This window comes from Chlorocebus sabaeus, chromosome 9 (genome assembly GCF_047675955.1).
Source record: "Chlorocebus sabaeus isolate Y175 chromosome 9, mChlSab1.0.hap1, whole genome shotgun sequence".
In the NCBI taxonomy this organism is placed as follows: domain Eukaryota; kingdom Metazoa; phylum Chordata; class Mammalia; order Primates; family Cercopithecidae; genus Chlorocebus; species Chlorocebus sabaeus.
Window position 1 is genome coordinate 90,853,423 of NC_132912.1, and position 14,156 is coordinate 90,867,578.

The 14,156-nt window shown below is 37.8% G+C and overlaps 1 non-coding gene across 1 annotated transcript; it reads right to left on the minus strand.

Annotated features, from left to right (window-relative positions):
* Positions 1–2,810: 2,810 nt before the first annotated feature.
* On the minus strand, positions 2,811–2,890 carry LOC119628190 (small nucleolar RNA SNORD74). Its single transcript, XR_005244494.1, has one exon. It is a non-coding gene; the product is annotated as a small nucleolar RNA SNORD74 (small nucleolar RNA).
* Positions 2,891–14,156: the final 11,266 nt, after the last annotated feature.

Below are 14,156 nucleotides of genomic sequence, written 5' to 3' on the forward strand. Positions count from 1 at the left end.
TTAGACCGTGAATTTGAAGAGGTCTATTTTCAATATACTACAATTTGATACTTTTTATAGGGATATTTAGACATGAGTTGAGCACATTTAGGAGAATCAAGAAACCTTGCCACAGGCTTCTGGGAAAGATGGCAGTTTATGTCTAAGTTTCTGAAGCTTTTCTCAGAACTGGAAATGGCCAACAGACATTCAAAAAAACAAAATGCTCCCAACTAACTTGTTTTGAAACCAGGGAATGTTGCCAACCACATTCCACAAAATTCAAAGAATTTCTATTAGTTATGGTGCAAAGAGCCCGGACTGAAGAGACAGGGAAAGGAACTCCTGGAAACCCAGCTGGAACCCCTTCATTTAGAGAGAGACTGAGGAAGAGTGGGAGATGTGGCTATAAGAGTCCAGCTTATACTGGGCCGGGCACGGTGGCTCTCGCCTCTAATCTCAGCACTTTGGGAGGCCGAGGCGGGCAGATCACGAGGTCAAGAGATCGAGACCATCCTGGCCAACCAACATGGTGAAACCCTGTCTCTACTAAAAATACAAAAATTAGCTAGGCGTAGTGGCGCACGCCTGTAGTCCCAGCTACTCGGGAGGCTGAGGCAGGAGAATCTCTTGAACCCAGAGGCGGAGCTTGCAGTGCGCCGAGAACACACCACTGCATTCCAGCCTGGGCGACAGAGTGAGAGTCTGTCTCAAAACAAAACAAAACTCAAACAAAAACAAACAAACAAAAAGAGTACAGCTTATAGTAACAAAAAGTAAATGGAGTATTTTCTTTGATTCGCCTTCTCAGTAATTTAGGGCTTCACGTCAAGGAAAAGAAGGACTTTCCCAAACAGAACTATCAGTGCTCACTTTCCCACCAAGAGAAAGGGAAACTGTATCAAATGGTGGGTGTACCAAGAGCTGCTATCAAACCAAAGAGCAATGGACATGGGAATCTACCTTCCTATGAGAGAGGGTGAAATACAGAAGTCAAATAATAATTTCGTCATCCTCACCTGATCCCAGGCAGGCTGGCCTCAGCTCTCTCCAACGTTGCTTAGATTTCTTTTAGAACAGTTATGAGAAGACCATACATCATCAGCCCTCCAGCTGGATTTAAGAGGCGATTTTCAGTGGTGCCTAGGATTAATAAGAAGGCTCAGGAGAATACATGCACACTATTTAGGATAAATATTCCAGTCCTGTGTTTACCTCCATATTTCTAAATAATATGTCAATACTCTCTTTGTTTTTTAACTTTAGAGATTATACTGGCTTCCCATTTTGTTAGATGCTGTTTAGCACACATATATATCTCCACACCCCAAACTCTTATCCCTTTTTAATCCTCTGGAATAGTTATATCATTGTTTCTACTTAAATCCCTATTAAACATTTGTATTAATGGACTAAATTAATATTGCTCTCAGCTTGGCCAAGTAGTGTACTGATTGTTTCTTTTTCTTATTCAACTTTCTGTTTTTCCTGTACATAGTAATTGCCTGATTTATTTTCATTTGTTCATTTCCTTGTACCTTGCAGCCTTTGCTAATTTTTCTTCCTTCTTTCAGTATGATGTCCGACATGGTCAAATCTTGTAGGAATCTATCCATTCCATTTATTTTTCTGAAGACCATCCTCTGATCTTCAGTGATTACCCTCTAGGCCTGCTATACAGCTGTCATCCTGGGACTTTCCTTTTCTTTTCTCCTGTGTTAGGTTCCCTATTTCCTGCCTACTGTATCTTCCTTCTTAGTTTAATCCCTATTTTCAGTGATGCTTATAATTTTGGAGCTTCCTGAGAAAAGGTGCAGGAGAAGTAAATTTTGGGGCGACTTTGCATGCCTGAAAATATGTTTTTTTTGGTTTTTTTTTCTTTTTTTGCTCATTCCTGTAATCCCAGCACTTTGGGAGGCCAAGGCGGGCAGATCACCTGAGGTCAGGAGTTCAAGACCAGCCTGGGCAACATGGCGAAACCCCATCTCTACTAAAACTACAAAAATTAGCCAGTGCTAATTACAGGCGAGCACCTGTAATCCCAGTTACTAGGAAGGCTGAGGCATGAGAATCGCTTGACCCTGGGAGGTGGAGGTTGCAGTGAGCTGAGATCATACCACTGCACTCTAGCCTGGGTGACAGAAAGACAGAAAGAGACTGTCTAAAAAAAAAAAAAAAAAAAAAAAGATTTTTTTACATTCTCATACCTATTTAAGAGTTTTAGTTAGGTACTGACTTGCAAATGGCAGCTCATTTACTCATTTACCCTCAGAATTTAGAATACTTGTTCAATTTATCTTCTTTAAGTATATTTAGAAAATACTTAAATCGCAAATATTAGGTACCAGACACTATTCTGAGCGCTTATAAATACAAATTCACCTAATCCTCATAACAACACTATGAGGTAGATACCATCATTAATGCCATTTTTCCCATGAGGAATTGACTGTGTAAGGTAACCTTGCTCATAGAGTATAGAGTCAGGATTCAAACCCAGCATCAGGTTTCCAACCTTCACCCTATGCTGCCACCTCTGATATAGCTGTTGTAAAGTCAAATAGCTGTTGTAAAGTCAAATCTGTCATTTCTATGGGACCTGTTTTTCTGTCTGGAAGCTTTTAGGATCTTATTTTTGATGTTCTAAAATTTTTTGATAATGTGTCCTAGGGATCTTTTAATATTCATTTCGTGTAATTGTGGATCCTTTTAATTTACAGTTTTATGTCCTTGAATTCTGGGAATTAAGTGTGTGTATATAAAATAATTTCCCTCCCATTATTTTCTCTGTTCTTCTTCCTTTCTGGAAGTCATCTTCTGGATTGATCCTGTTTTTTTCATCAGAGCTTCTGGCATTCATTACCATTCAGATGTTCCTACTATAACATAGGCTTCATCAGAGGCTGGACTGATAATTTAATTGCAAAAAGCTTTCTCTTCTTGTTCTAAATTCCGGGAGGAAGTTTTCTTTGTTATTATTAACAAGTCCTTGATTTCAAAGAAAAGTGAGGGATTTTCTTGAGTTTTATCTTCCAATTGCTCTATTGATTTTTAAAAAGTCATTGCAGTTGTATTTTTATTTCCAAGATCTCTTTCTCGTTCTCTGAATTTTTCTGTTTTTTTTTTTTTCTTTTTTCTTTTTGAGACAGATTCTCACTCTGTTGCTAGGATGGAGTGCAGTGGCACGATCTCAGCTCACTGCAACCTCCGCCTCTTGGGTTCGAGCGATTCTCCTGCTTTAGCCTTCTGAGTAGGTGGGACTACAGGCAGACACCACCATGCCCAGCTAATTTTTGTATTTTTTAGTAGAGACGTGGTTTCACCATGTTGGCCAGGATGGTCTCAATCTCTTGACCTCGTGATCCATCTGCCTCAGCCTCCCAAAGTGTTGGGATTACACGCGTGAGCCACTGCGCCTGGCCGAATTTTTCTTTTATGTGGCTTCCTGTTGCTGATTTATATATACAATATATTCTTATCATTCTGAGGGGAATAATTACAGTGTTTTAAATTTCAAGATTTCTTCTGCTTTTGCACTTTTTTTCCTCTTCAAGTTCCTTTTTTCAGTTTGAATCTCTATTTTTATATTACTGTAAATGTCTGGAAATACTTGGTTGTCCATTCATATTGCGGAGCAAAAGATCCAAAATCCCAAGTCTCTGTTTTCCATTTTTCTCCCTTTTTTATAGTACTGGACAACTCCATTTTCTGTGTCTTTTTAGGGTTAGGTGGAGCCAATGAACTTTCTTCTCATCAGTATCTCTCTGCAAGCACTGGCTTCACTTTCTACTGTTCTTGTAGGTAGTTACTATCCTTCCACCTCTTTCTATCTTCATATTTTTGTGGGCTGCAAGTGTCTCTAGCATTCATTAAAGTTGGAATTTGTGTTTCTGTTCTCATTCTCTTTGTTGTCTGAAGGAGATTTCTGAGAGAAATGTGTAGAAGTATCTTCATTTTGCCATTTTAAATGAAGGTCAACCACTGTTCTTGAAACACCTTTCTTTCTTGGCTTCTGTGACTCCACAGTCTTTGGGTCCTCCTCTGTATCCTGATGACTTCCCAAGTTTATATTTCCATCTACTACTTCTCCACGGAGTCTCTATGTTGTCTATTTTTTACATGCATCTCAAGCTTAACATGTCCAAAACTGAATTCCTGATTTTCAGCCCTAACCCTGTTCTTCCCCTAGTCTTTCACATCTCAGTAAACAGCAGCACTATCCACCTGGTTGTTCAAGCCAAAGGCCTAATATTTTTTTCTCCTTATTTTACAACCTTCTGTCCACCACATTTAATCCAATCCATTTAATCTAAGATTCTTATTCCAAAATATAACTTCAGTCTTTCTGTCTTAATCCAAACTGCTGTAATTTCTTACTAGGATTCCTGACAAACCTTCCTAATTGGCCCTTGCTTCTCCTTTTTTCTTTCAACCCCATTCTCCAGACAGCAGTCCTAATAAACTTGAAGCATCGATCAGACCATGTCAGTCCTTTCCCCTAAAGACCCTAGTAACTTCTCAAGGCATTTCCAAGAACGTCTATGCTTGTACAACATTGGGAATGACCTGGTTTTTTCCAACCTCTTTATCTCCTGCAGAGTGATTAGGGTGGAGAGGAACTGGAATGTTTCTGACCTCAGGGCTTTGTATGTGCTGATATTTTTACCTTGTTCATTGTATTTTTTTTTTTTTTGAGACAGAGTCTTGCTCTGTCCCCCACGCTAGAGTGCACTGATGTAGTCTTGGCTCACTGTGACTTCTGCCTCCCGGGTTCAAGCAATTCCCGTGCCTCAGCCTCCCGAGTAGCTGAAATTACAGACATGCACCACCACGTCCGGCTAATTTTTTATATTTTTAGTAGAGATGGGGTTTCTTCATGTTGGCCAGGTTGGTCTTGAACTCCTGACCTCAGGCGATCCGTCCACCTCAGTCTCCCAAAGTGCTGGGATTACAGGCAAGAGCCACTGCACCTGGCCTAAATTTTATCTTAAATGGTACTTCTCAAGAGGTCTAGAGAATCACCCAAACAAAAGAGGTTCCCCAAAGTATTCTTTCTCATAGGACTCCCTTTTTCTTAAATGACTTTCCCCAATTCACGTTGGATATTTCTTTGCTTACTTGTTTAAAGATTTTTCACACTAGAAGATGAAACTGCAAGCTAGTGCTAATATTTTTTTCTTTACATTTATCTCAATAAATATATTTTGAAAATTATTTTACTTATTTATTTAAGATGGGATCTTGCTCTGTCACCCAGGCTGGAGTTCAGTGGTGTGATCACAGCTCACTGCGGCCTCCAACTCCTGTGCTCAAGCAATCTTTTCACCTTTGCCTCCCGAGTAGCTGGGACCATAGGTGCACACCACCACACTTGGCTAATATTTTATTTTTAGAAGTGGTCTCAACTGTATTGCCCAAGCTCTTCTCGAACTCCTGTACTCAAGGGATCCTCCTGCCTCAGCCTCCCAAAGTGCTGAGATTACAGGCATGTGCCGCTGCATCCTGCTTTATTTTTTAAATTAAATGAATGATTTCTAAAGTAGAGAGCAATGAAACAAAACAAAACAAAAAATGGGATATATAAAATATTCTGCCACATCAAAGTAGAAGATTATCATAGCATTCCCCAGACCAAAGGCTGAACATACTCCAGAAAAGACAGTTCAGTTTTAGGGAGCATTTGCTTAGCAATTCAGGATACTTACATAAATTATGATTTCTTTGAATAAGAGATAGAAGATGTTATGGTAAGACAACAGAATGAGAATAAAAAAGAAATGTAAGACTAAAATATAAGGGAACAAGTAAGACCTCAACAGGCATTATAATTCTATAAGAAACAATGAAGAGTGGAATCACCACTGCAGAGAATCAAGCCAGTTAAGTGAGATGAATATAAGAAGCTTTTTAAGAACACAGAGGAAATAGACAAGGAGACCAGAGAATTAGAAGGAATATAATAGACACAGGAGACAAATAATAATGGTGTAACATGTGGATAATTGGTGATCCTGAAAGGGAGAGAACAAATAAAACAAAGATATTTCTGAACAAAAGAATGATCCAGATATGCCTATAGCTAATGTATAATTAATGACAAAATGAACAACACCTAGAATGGTCTTGGTGACTTCCTTGTCTTTAAAGTTTTATGGAATTATTCATTTAAAATTTAAATATAAGTGAATAAAACTCCTGAAGTGAGAAATCATGATATGGAAGGGCTAGTGATAGTAATGAGCCTTGAAACTATTCAATTTAGAACAGAGTACATAAAACTATGATAAACATGGTATATTAGGCCACTCTTGTGTTGCCATAAAGAAATATCTGAGGCTGGGTAATTTATAAGAAAAGAGGTTTAATTGGCTATGGTTCTGTGGGCTATCCAGGAAGCATGCTGCTGGTATCCGCTCTGCTTCTGGGGAAGTCTCAGGAAGCTTACAATTATGGCAGATGGTGAAGCAGGAGCAGGCACATCACATGGCGAGAGCAAGAGCGAGAGAGAGAGAGTTGTGTGGGGGAGGTGCCACAACTTTTCAGTGACCAAATCTCATGAGAATTCACTGTCATGAAGACAGTACCAAGCAATAAGGGATGTGTCCCCATGACCCAAATACCTCCCACCAGGCCCCACCTCCAACACTGGGGATTACAATTCAGCATGAGATTTGGGTGGGGACAAATATTCAAACTATATCACATGGTTACTTAAAAGATTGCAAAAATCATATTATTAAAAACCACAGGTCAATATCCCTGATGAACTTGAATGCAAAAATCTTCGATAAAATACTGGCAAACCGAATCCAGCAGCTCATCAAAAAGCTCATCCACTACAATCCAGCTGGCTTCATCCCTAGATGCAAGACTGGTTCAATATATAAAAATCACTGAACGTAATTCATCACATAAACAGAACTAAAGACAAAAACCACATGATTATCTCAATAGACACAGAAAAAACCTTCAATAAAATTCAACATCCCTTCCTGTTAAAAACTTTCAATAAACTAGGTATTGATGGAGCATACCTACAAATAAGAAGAGCCATTTATGACAAACCTACAGCCAATATCACACTGAATGGGAAAAAGCTGGAAGCATTCCCCTTGAAAACCAGCACAAGACAGGATATCCTCTCACCACCCCTATTCAGCATAGTATTAGAAGTTCTGGCCAGGACAATCAGACAAGAGAAAGAAATAAAGGGTATTCAAACAGGAAGAGAGGAAATCAAACTGTCTCTGTTTGCAGATGACATAATCCTATATCTAGAAAACCCCATCATCTTAGCCCCAAAGCTTCTTAAGCTGATAATCAACATCAGCAAGGTCTCAGCATACAAAATCAATGTGCAAAAATCACAAGCATTCCTATACACCAACAATAGACAAGCAGAGATTCAAATCATGAATGAACTTCCATTCTCATTTGCTACAAAGAGAATAAAATACCTAGGAATACAGCTAACAAGGGAAGTAAAGGACCTCTTCAAGGAGAACTCAGACCACTGCTCAAGGAAATCAGAGTGGACAAGAACAAATGGAAAAACATTCCATGCTCACAAGTAGGAAGAATCAATACCATGAAAAAGCCTATATTGCCCAAAGCAACTTATAGATTGAATGTTTTTCCCATTGACATTCTTCACAGAATTAGAAATAACTACTTTAAAGTTTATATGGAACCAAAAAAGAGTGCATATAGTGAAGACAATCCTAAGAAAAAAGAACAAAGCTGGAGGCCTCATGTTACCTACTTCAAACTATACTACAAGGCTACAGTAACCGAAACAGCATGATACTGGTACCAAAACAGACATATAGACCAATGGAACAGAATAGAGAACTCAGAAATAAGACTGTACGTCTACAACTATCTGATCTTCAACAAACCTAACAAAAATAAGCAACGGGGAAGGATTCCCTACTCAATCAATGGTGCTGGGAGAACTGTCAAGTCATATGCAGAAAATTGAAACTGGGCCCCTTCCTTATACCTTATACGAAAAGTAACTCAAGATGGATTAAAGACTTGACTGTAAAATCCAAAACTATAAAAACCCTAGAAGAAAATCTAGGCAATACCATTCAGCACATAAGCATGGGCAAAGATTTCATGGTGAAAATGTCAAAAGCAATTGCAATGAAAACGAAAATTGACAACTGGGATCTAACTAAACTGAAGCACTTCTGCACAGAAAAATAAACTATCATCAGAGTGAACAGACAACCTATAGAATGGGAGAACATTTGTGCAATCTACCCTCTGACAAAGGTCTAAGAACCATAATCTACAAGGAACTTAAGCAAATTTACAAGAAAAAAACAACCCCATTAAAACGTGGGCAAAGGACATGAACAGAGACTTCTCAAAAGAAGACATTTATGTGGCCAACAAACATATAAAAAAAGCTCAACATCACTGATCATTAGAGAAATGCAAATCAAAGCCACGATGAGATACCATCTCATACCAGTCAGAATAGAGATTATTAGAAAGTCAAGAAACAACAGATGCTGGTGAGGCTGTGGAGAAATAGGAATGCTTTCACACTGTTCATGGGTGTGTAAATTAGCTCAACCATTGTGGAAGACAGTGTGGTGATTTCTCGAAGACCTAGAACGAGAAATACCATTTGACACAGCAATTCCATTACTGGGTATATACTCAAAGGAATATAAATCATTCTATTATAAAGATACATGCGCACATACGTTCATTGCAGCACTATTCACAATAGCAAAGACATGAAATCAACCCAAATGCCCATCAATGATAGACTGGATAAAGAAAATATAGTACATGTACACCATAGAATACTATGCAGCCATAAAAGGGAAAGAGATCATGTCATTTGCAGGGACATGGATGGAGCTAGAAACCATTATCCTCAGCAAATTAACACAGGAACAGACGACCAAATAGCACATATTCTCATTTATAAGTGGGAGCTGAGCAATGAGAACACATGGACACAGGGAGAGGAACAACACACACTGGGGCCTGTTGGCGGGGTGTGGGAAAGGGAGAGCATCAGGAATAATAGCTAATGCATGCTGGGCTTAATACCTGGGTGATGGATTGATAGGTGCAGCAAACTACGATGCCTAATGTTTACCTGTGTAACAAACCTGCACATCCTGCATATGGATCCCAGAAGTTTAAAACAAAAACAAAAACAAACACAGAAACAACAACAACAACCAAAAAACCCATTACATTATTGAAAAAAAAAAAAGGTTCACTGTGCAAACAATGATAATACTCTAAACATATACAGTGTTAGCATTTACAATAATTTGCTGAGACGAAAGTCCCAAACCTTACCTCCCCCAACTGGCTAGATGGCAGGTAGAAGGGAGGCCATAGAAGGAAGTATTTTTCATATGAAATGTCAATAGATACTCTTCATTTATAATATAGATTGAGAATATTGAAGGAAGTATGGATTTAAGTAACTTTTTAAAAAGATAGCTACTGGCAGAACTAAAACATTTCAAATTACTATAGAAGAAAAAACATATCAGTGAAACAGATAAAAGTTAGAAAATAGCAATAAACATTTAAAAACACACAACAACATGGACCAAGTGCATGTTACTAAAAAAAAATAAAAATGAAGTAAAATCACCTATTAAAGAGAGAAAGTACCACATTGGGTCAAAAACAAAATCCGATAAGATAATACCTAGAAGAGACATCTACAAGGAGGTAACAAAGTGTAACCAGTATTTGATTCAGTAGATCAATGAATCAAATTATTGCAGGCCTACTTGTGCCAGGCACTGCTCCAGATGCTGGGTTAAAAATGTAAGAATTAGCAAAACATGACATACAAATACAAACAAAAATAAAACAGGAGTCCCAGTTTTGACATAGGAGTATTTTATGTTCTTATAAAAATCAAAAAATAGTACAAAAGGATTACTGTTTTATTGTTGACATGTCAAAACCTCAATAAATACCTAACTGTAGTGAAATTATATACAATAGACAACAACATAATGATAAAATACATAATGTAAAATCTATTTGCAACGTGTGAAGAAAAAATCTGTGGTAGGAGAACATTAGCATATTCCTGTGAGTCATTAACTAACCAAAGAGACAAAAGTATGCATTATACTAGAGAAACTGAATAATATAATTAATGAGATTTATTTGAATATATAACAAATTTTATTGTTTGCCAAAAAACTTTCCTTTTTTTTTTTTTTTTTTTTGAGATGGAGTTTCACTCTTGTTGCCCAGGCTGGAATGCAATGGCGTGATCTCGGTTCACTGCAACCTCCGCCTCCTGGGTTCAAGCGATTCTCCTGCCTCAGCCTCTCAAGTAGCTGGGATTTCAGGTGTCTGCCACCATGCCTGGCTAACTTTTGTACTTTTAGTAGAGACGGGGTTTCACCATGTTGGCCAGGCTGGTCTCAAACTCCTGACCTCAGGTGATCCACCCGCCTCGGCCTCCCAAAGTTCTGGAATTACAGGCGTGAGTCAACACACCCGGCCCAAAAACCTCCTTTTTAGTGTCCACAGGACACTAAATGACAAATTTTTAATAAAAAATGACTCATGTATTTAATTTTATTTTAAAAATCCATATATGTATATAAATATATTCATACAGATAAAAATAAAGCAAGATGGAGATTGCAGAATTAATAGTACTTTTTCTGGGTGGTGGTATTTCTAGTTATCAATATTTTCCTCTTATTTATATGCATTTTCTAACATTTCTACAATGAAGATGTTTGTACAATTAAAAAAGATAAAGGAGAGAGCTGGCAAATCTATGCTAAATGAAGTATTATTAGAAGAGAGTTGGACTGTCACGAGAGAGATGATTAGTAGGAACGAGGAAGTGTGCACAGAGGGAAGAAACCTTTAGCGTGTTTTGGAAAGCTTTATTAAACTCCAAAAACTGAGAGAAATCCAAGAAAGATGCATTGTTAGTTCATATATGGAAAAGCAAGCCAAAGTGGTGTATAACTAGAGTGGAACATCTCATCACAGGCAGAGCACGTTCCCGGAGCATACCGCAAAGTAAAGAAAAGAAAGAGAAATAGATCTCAAAGAACTATAGATATTAAAATTAATGCTAACCCTGGAAGGATTATGTTACTATGCTGTTGATTTTGGAAAGTGAGGGAAATTTCAAGCCTGTTGAAATGATAAAAGGCACAGTGGTATATTATCAAGAACCATGTGGAACTGGCACACTTGAGTTAGAATTCAAGGTCTGCCACTTAACCAGCTTGTAACCCCATTACTTAAAGGTCTCTTGCCCTCTGTTTTCTTATCTATAAAATAGAAATATATGCTTTCTTTGAATGACTATACCTTTGAATCATCCAAAAAGCATATAAACATATACATATATGTACATATATACGAATATATGTATATATACACATACATATGTAGCATCAGGCATAAGTGAATCCTGAGATGGTTAGGAAAAGCTTTCAAAAGAAATTGATTTGGATCTTGAAAGATTAATTTACTATGTATTGAATACTTACCACAAGCCAGACACAGGGGTCACCGAGGGAAACAATAGGAACAGTCATTGCCCTCAGGAAGCTTCTATTCTAGTGATGAGTAACACTTTTTAAGGCAAAAAAGGTGCATCCCTGAGCTGGAGAATAGTGGAAACTGGATTACATTCTATATATCAAATACTGCATGCATAATTATAAAAACCTTGCCCCAAATCGGTCTTAATTATTCACTAAAACCTTTAAATCACCCATTTACTTAGTATAGCAGTTTATGGGGAGAAAAAGGTATTTATTCAACAAACAATGGCATGCTTCTGTAAACTCAGTACTCTGAGAGTCCTTTAAAGATAACAAAATAAGAGTATGTGTATTATTTCTTTAAGAAACTTGTAGTGCAGTGGGAAAGTTAAGACATATGAAGCGATGTCTACAATGTAGTGTAGTGCAAAGTATTAGAGAAGGGACTGCATTGAGAACAGAAAGTTTATGTTGGACAGGGAGGCATCATGGGAATTTCGTGGAGGGATATTGGCGTTCAAACTAGACCTTGCAGGAAAGCCAGAATCTGGACATACTAATCACTGGGCAGGAGGAAGTGTGATAGAACACATTCCTGAGATATGAAAAGGGATGAAAAAAGGCCAGAGAAGAAAAATATGTTATCAATAACCAAATAGGATTTGATTAGATTGACAATAATCACAGCATCATTTTTTTTTTCTTTCTACATAATTTCAAAGATTATGGTTTGGGCAGTAATAATGCAGGCCTATAGAACTGAATAGGTAATTATGGGATGTTGGTAAAGATCAAATTCTTAAGTGTTAATTTCTTACTGCCCGTGACCAGCATTTCTTAAGACGAGTGGGAAATTAGTACCCACATGTTGAGTAAGATGTTCATGAGAATGTCAAGGAGCCTGTTGTCAACCTTGACAGACAACTGATGTTAAAAAGACAATAAAGAAATTCTCATAATTTAATGGAAAGAGATTGCTATTTAATGCCAGAAGAGGAAGAACTAATATATGCAAAGGCCTGTAGAAATGAGGAATATGAACAAAATAATCCCCTTTTTGTTTCAGGAAAATGTAAAGTAGTGCCCCAGGGACTGTTGGCAAATATTATCATCTTTGAAAGCTACTGCTTAACACAAATTCCGGGAAGCTGGAGGCTGCTGGGTAATGTGAATCACAAGGAAAGAATGCCCCATTTTGTGGCTGAAACTTTTAAATGGGATACTGGTTGATCTCAGTAAAGAAGGCTGGGAGTCCGAGTTAGTTTGGAAGAATTGTCAGCCTAGTGCTGTAGAGGCTGCTACATAGGGCCCTGACTTTGGTTTGCTTCTTTTTTGGCCTGTCTGATTAGGATGTTCCATGTGACAATCTGCTGTGGAAACCACTCACATCTCTGGGGACATGATTCTTTCTCCTCAATATATAGAATTATAACTGTTAAGAATTTTGCTTACGATGTAGCTTAGGCAGGCACAGTGGCTCACGCCTGTAATCCTAGCACTTTGGGAAGCCGAGGCTGAGGTGGGTGACTCGCTTGAGCCAAGAGTTTGAGACCAGCCTGGGAAACACGATAAAACCCCAGCTCTACAAAAAATACAAAAATTAGGCCAGGCATGGTAGTACATGCCCGTAGTCCCAGCTACTCGGGATGCTGAGGTGGGAGGATCACTTGAACCTAGGAGGCTGAGGTTGTAGTGAGCCGAGATGATGCCACTGCACTCCAGCCAGGACGACAGAGCTAAACTCTGTCTCAAAAAACAAAACAAAACAAAAAACACAGTTTAACAGGGTTCTACTCATTCTTTTAAATGAATATTTATTAAGCACTGATTGTATACATGGTTCCTTCCTTTGATAATTTTTATTTCATTTAGTGGCAAAGTATACTTATTTCATATTTTTATATATTGTGCATTTCACTGACTGGATCTTGAAAGAGAGGGAGCTACATAATATAAATATAACATTTAATAAATATAAAATATAAATGTGTAAATAATAGATACAATTTAATAAATATAAAATGTAAATATAAAAATTATATTATGTATATATCTTGATATTTGTGTATATATATCCCGATATATATATATTTATGCTTTATATATATATTTCTTTAAAGTAAAAATCCTGACCAGTGCTAACTCATTATCCTACTTTAAAGTAAAGAAATATATATGTATATCAGGGTTATTTGTTTATATATTTATAAATATTTCTACAGAAATAAATACATATATATACACACAAATATCTAGTCAGTGAAATGCATAAAAATGATTATAACGTAATCAGTGGTGAAGTAGCTCTCTGTAGTAAATGCTATGGGAAGAGGTTGTATGAACCGCTGTGTGCTGGAGATAGCTTCAAAAAAGATATCATCTGAGCCTCTTTGTGAGGAATGGGAGGTTGATGGTAGGAAAAGGCAGGGTGAAGGGTAGGGGAAGAAAAACACTTTGGGAGAGAGGGTAAAAGACTTGGATGGGCAAAGGCCTACGCTATATAGTCAAGGAATTACAAACAGCTCCGTGGGGTTAGAGCATCAATGAATGCAGGACATGAGACTGGAACAGGACATGAGACTGGAAAGAATTTGGGACCTGCCAGGATCAGTCTTGTGCTTAGGATGAGGCATGAGCATTGGCCAGGACTGGCAA